General features: G+C 35.9%; 1 long non-coding RNA gene across 9 annotated transcripts; it reads right to left on the bottom strand.

Annotated features, from left to right (window-relative positions):
- On the bottom strand, positions 1 to 4,842 carry LOC109860744. Of its 9 annotated transcripts, none has more exons than XR_002250867.1 (9): positions 3,435 to 3,476; positions 3,157 to 3,345; positions 2,975 to 3,058; positions 2,401 to 2,607; positions 1,558 to 1,869; positions 1,266 to 1,455; positions 990 to 1,169; positions 592 to 816; positions 1 to 452 (listed from the first exon to the last, which is right to left on the bottom strand). It is a non-coding gene; the product is annotated as an uncharacterized LOC109860744 (long non-coding RNA). The 9 variants fall into 9 exon arrangements; XR_002250863.1 differs by having other exon boundaries at positions 1 to 591; positions 674 to 816; XR_002250862.1 differs by having other exon boundaries at positions 1 to 569; positions 674 to 816.
- Between the last annotated feature and the right edge of the window lie 1,003 nt (positions 4,843 to 5,845).

Below are 5,845 nucleotides of genomic sequence, written 5' to 3'. Positions count from 1 at the left end.
TTCACAAGAATATCCTTTATTTAATAAACCACTATACATCAGTATGAATCCGACGCGACTCGGATATTCTACATAAGTAACACTCCGAGTAATTATACTAATCGGTTAACGACACGCCAAAGATTCGACTTGACACTCCCTACGTCTAAACTCAACGCAGTTCCGAACGAGAGTGCCTCGCTTCTTTCCATGCTTTTCGGCGGCAGGATCGGTTTCGCCGGTATTTTTGCGTGTACAATGCGTGTTCCATCACGTGTTATTTTCGTCGCACTGCGTGATAGACGCTGTTACTCGTAACGTGGTGCCGCAAGGCGGATTTCTTACATAAACTTATTTCATCAAACACTAATGAACACAAAATCTTCTTCTAATTTCAAAAAATCTTCAACTCCCGTCGAGTTTTGTTTATAATAGCTTCCACCTTGCTAGTATAATCTCGAACGTAACTTTTGCTGAAAATTTTGAGCTTATTTCACTCGACGTGGTTTCTCTTTTTACTAACATTCTTATTGAACTTGTAATTAGTGGTTTGGAAAAGAGATGGCATTTAATAACACATAATAGTTTACCTGAAGAAGAATACTAGTTTACCTAAAGAAGAATTTTTTCTAGCAATCAATCTGGTGTTCAACTCTACTTTTTTCCTGTTTAATAACAAATATTACAAACAGACCTTTGGTGCTCCTATGGGCTCTCCACTCTCTCCGATCCTTGCAGACATTGTAATGCAGGATCTTGAAACATCCATTTTTGGATCTCTCTCTTTTCGTCTACCTTTACATGTCAGATACGTCGATGACATAGCTCTCATGGTTCCTAAAGAGCAATTTGATGCTGTTTTAAATCTTTACAATGCTTATCACCCACGCCTTCAATTCACTATGGAGGTTGGTGGGGATAGACTCAAGTTTTTGGACATTACTATTATTAAAAATAATAACAGATTAATACACGACTGATATCATAAGCCAACGTTTTCTGGTAGATACCTGAACTATTTTTCCAACCATCCTATTTGCCAAAAAAGAGGCACGATCATCAGCCTCGTGGACAGAGCCTTCTTTTTATCACATCCTAGATTCCATTCCAAAAATTTTGACTTTATTTTTAATTTATTAATTGACTACAACTATCCGATGGACTTCATTTATGATAATTTCATCCTTAGACTGAAACAGAATTTTTATAAAAATAATGACATAAGAAGGTTTTTGTCTAGCAAGAGTTCTAATGACATACAGCGTCACTGGTTTGTCTTGCCTTACATTAATAAATTTTTGGAGAGATTTTCAAAATTATTTCCTTCTGACTCATATACGCGTTTAGCTTATTATAACCTCGACAAATTGACTAAATTTATCAAAGTTCTTAAGGATCCTTTGCCCCTTCTCTCACATCCTTCCGTAGTATATAAGATCAAGTGTCGTGATTGTGAAGCTTCGTATGTAGGACAAACTGGCAGAATGTTACAAACCAGAATTAAGGAACATAAAAGCCACATTAATAGAAATTCCACTCAAAAATCTGTAATAACTGAACACAGATTGCAATACTCACATGAATTTGAGTGGGATAGAGTAGAAATATTGGATTATGAGAGATCTTACAGCAAAAGACTGGTATCAGAAATGCTACATATAAGAAGTCAAGTCTGCGGACTTAATCTACAGTGTGACACGGAAAATTTAGATAATTCATATTTACCGTTTGTCGATAAGACTTCATAAAGTGTTATGTTATTTGTAGATTTGACTTCTATTTTTATACACACGTTTGTTTCTCAGTCGCGTTTTCACTCTTGTAAAGTGTTGGTCGGGACGACTTGTGCAACATGGACATCCACGATCAGCACTCAGCGACGTATAATAGCTAAGATATTTGTAAGTGACTTTTGTACATTGTTTTTATTCTGCGATTCTTAATTAATTATTTTCAAATTTCATTAATTGGATTCTACGCTAATTCTTTGTAGAAATGCATTTGATAAGGACCTAATTAAAAGGTTGAAAACGTTTATGCTATAGATTTTTAATAAACGAATTTTAAAAAAATACACACTCCAAAAACTGTGTTTTTGCTTCAACAGTCAAAAAATTCATTTGTTCATTGACAAAATCTTCTTATCTGAATTATCACTTTTTAATTTCAATACATCTAATATTTTTCTCGTAAATTCTGGTTTTGCATCAATAGTCTTATACCAATGTGACAACGTTTTTGAATGTGGTAAACAATTTTTAAAAATATTCCTTACATAATTATATGCTCTTGGAGAAAAATAATGAAGCGTAATTGCAAAACGTCGTACATTTTCTTTGTATTTATTTTTACAAATTCTATTCTTTTTTTTTTAAAATAATTTCTTAAAAATTATAAATTAGCAAAATTGTCTTGTAATACCTGTTCCATTTCATTGTTAATCATTTCTCGATTTTTCATATCTTTTAACAAAGTTACTAAATCCTTCAATCTTTTTTGCATCGTCTGTTCTGTTGCATCAAAATTTTTACGCGTTTTGCTTGAAGTTTTTTTATACTACGCTCTTTTAAAAGTTGAGTCTTCAAATTCCTTTTTGTTGGTGTATCGTATGTTGATGGATTTAAAATACTGCCAATAATGTTTGAAGATGTTGATTCTAATGGTGTTGTTTTTATTTCTTGTTGGTTCCCCTTACGGAAAAGAACTATTGCCGATTACATATAAATAAAGTAAGTAATATAAATATTACTGATAATCACACAAGAATATTATTAGGTATTACAGGAATCACTGAGAATATTACTGGCAATTACACAGAATGCCAGTAATGTTTTCGTACCACTGCCGCAATATATTACTGCCAGTAATTCTTTTTCGTAAGGGTCTTTTCCATTAATATATGTTTATATTAGATATTTTAGTAATCTAAAACTCAATATATATATTAAAACATAAATAGTAAGTAAATTATAAATCTTTAATTAAAGTAATATACCTTTGTTGTTGAGTCACGTACTTCTGGAAATTTGCACATAGTAGAATTGGTAACGTTTTGCATAACAAGATTAAAATTTCTTACCTGCAAAACGTAAAATATAATAGTACATTGCCCAATAATTTGTTGAACACATCATTGTTGAATAATAGAACAAAAGCTTATATTTGATAGAAACTTACATATTTTAATCTCTCAACATGTATAGATGGAATTGGCCTTAATATAGTTTCTATTCCAGATTTAAGAAAACAATTATCACTAAAGTGTTGAGAACAAATTCTGCTAGATTTTGAAGGTTCCCAATTTATTTTATTTACAAATCGTATCCAAGCTTCTAGTTGTGACATGTTTTTAAGAAATCTCTTTCTCTACAAAGTGTATAAAAATTACAAATATTAACAACATTTTATCAATAGTATTTTTAAATTTTTACGATAATCTCATGTTACGTCCTGACCTACGGTTACGATCGGGTCCTAACGGAGGAACGCAACTTGACACACGACACTTTCGTGTATTATATCTCGGCACACTGACCTAATGAGATAAGGCAAGCATGCGAGTCGAGCGAGACTGTTCAACGACGTAGTCAAGTCAACGGACTTGCCGATATTACTTGTCTAACGTCTTCTCACTCGTCGGTCTTCTTTTAGGTCTTAGAAACAAGTCTAATTTACCTGGGACAGAACCTGGTGATCACGTAATGAGATTATAGGAATGAATTTTCAGGATAGAAGTTCAAAGTTTAATTAGTTGAAGCCGTTTTCATTCTTATGAGCATATACATCATTTTTATTCAAAGTATTAACATTTAGGTTTATCCAAAAATACTCTTACGCAAGTCAAATTTAATAATTGGACGTGTGATGAAGTTCGGTGTGAATTTGAGTATACATTGGCATTATTACTATGTTTGATCCTGGGCGTTCGTTATTAACATCACTGTTAGTATTTTCAATATTTTAAATCCTTACGTAAATGAGCACCGTTATTACTTAGGCTATTGCCGGATAGACAGGGTTTGGTACGCTTCGGTTCGCCGCTCGACGGGCAGCGGTTCTCCGCCGCAAAGTTCGGTTTCGGATATCGCGTTGTTAGAATCACGGTTGATTTTCGGAGCGGTATGACAACTACATAAGATTTGCTACTGCTCAAAGTTCGACAGTGGTGATTGGAAATCGGCAGCGGTTCAGAACAACTGACGTGAAACGCTAATCTGATAGAAATGGAAGTCAGCAGTGGCCCGGAACGACACACAAGGTCGTGAGCTGCTAGTCTGACAGGAAGGAAAAGTCAGCAGCGGCCCTGAACGATTCGCAAGATCGTGAGTAGCTAGTCTGACGGAAAAGGAATCGGCAGCAGTTCGGAACGGATTGACACCACGAAACGCTAGTCCGGCTAGAATGTCGAGGAGAAGGATTTACCAAATGAAGCAGTTATTAATTGAATTGTCGAATTTAATCCTTTTCTTCCGAATATCAACCGTCTCGAAAAAGATTTTACTGTGTGTGCGTGGGAACCTTAGATTTGTTTTGCAAAACTATTACATTAGTAAGTACTCACTACTTATTGTTTATAGTAGAATGTCGAGATGAGTGATTGATTCGCTTTGCCCAAGAGTCAGGAATCTGTCAGCTGGACTCAGGTGGGATGAATTGGTCGTCTCCTCCGATAGGAGTTGTCACTAGTTGCACTGTTCACTCGGATTTACGTGCCGAGATCGATGTCAAATTGAGAAACGTTCGGATCACAGATTTGAACAACAAATTTGTGGCATTTTTTATGTCGACTCCGTTGCCTTAAAAAAGCGTTGACGTTTATTTTGTTACACCACTGACGTTTCTTACACACACAATATAACGCAATATAAATGACATATTTCTATACTGAGGGAGAAGTCAGATGGTGCGGAACGTGCGTAATGCGGAACTGGCGGAACGTTCGTGATTGGTCGTGACTTGATTCCGTCGATCCTGCAATCAAGTCACAACCAATCACGAACGTTCCGACAGTTCCGCATTACGCACGTTCCGCACCATCTGATTTCTCCCTGAGGGCGATGTCCCATTGAGCGGAAATATATAGCGGAACGGAATGTGCGGAACCAGCTCGACCTGGGACATCGCCCTGAGAATATACGAAATTATAGGTGTTGACAGAAAGTTCAGCCATTTGTAATGCGGATAATGATGATTGGTGGCTTCATCCCCACTACCTAAGTTAGCGATCTAGTGTAGTATAGAAATCTGTGGTTCGGATCGTGAGGATCTAATTCTCACAACCGAATTTCAGACCAAACAGGACAAGCGAGTATCTTTTCGTATGACCGAATTGACTCTAAGTTAAATTGTTGAATTGAACTTCGAGAAGGAATAAAACTGTGTTAATAATCGTAATGCTGGTTATGGAGCGTGCTCTCCGATGTTCCAACGCCTTATATATGATGATCTCGGGGCGTTAATCCTTCTGATTTTTGCCAATCGTCTTTAGATTTTANTCTCCCACTCTTTACTGATTAAAATTTCGATCCTTCATTTGCTAATCCGACCAGGCGAGAGGACCAATCACCGACAATCATTCTTTCTGACTCACTCAACATGTGTTTAAACTTCATTATCTGCACGTGCAATTTCTTGTTTATTTTCGGTGCCATAACGTTCCTTGCTAGAGATTAGCGGACCACCTAAATTATCTAAGTTTTTATTCGCGAATTATTCGCGAACCAAACATCCGGGCCACTTATTGACTAATTGGCCGATATCCCTTTAAAAGTCGGTAAGAGTGATTAGATTAAAAAAAAATTGCGATACGGGTCTGTTTGTCTTAGTTTAATAGGTCCTTTGTTCTCTGCTTAAGGATTGTTATGTA

This window comes from Pseudomyrmex gracilis, unplaced genomic scaffold, assembly GCF_002006095.1.
Source record: "Pseudomyrmex gracilis isolate BER0280 unplaced genomic scaffold, ASM200609v1 scaffold_462, whole genome shotgun sequence".
NCBI lineage: Eukaryota > Metazoa > Arthropoda > Insecta > Hymenoptera > Formicidae > Pseudomyrmex > Pseudomyrmex gracilis.
This window is presented reverse-complemented; position numbering and strand designations above follow the sequence as displayed.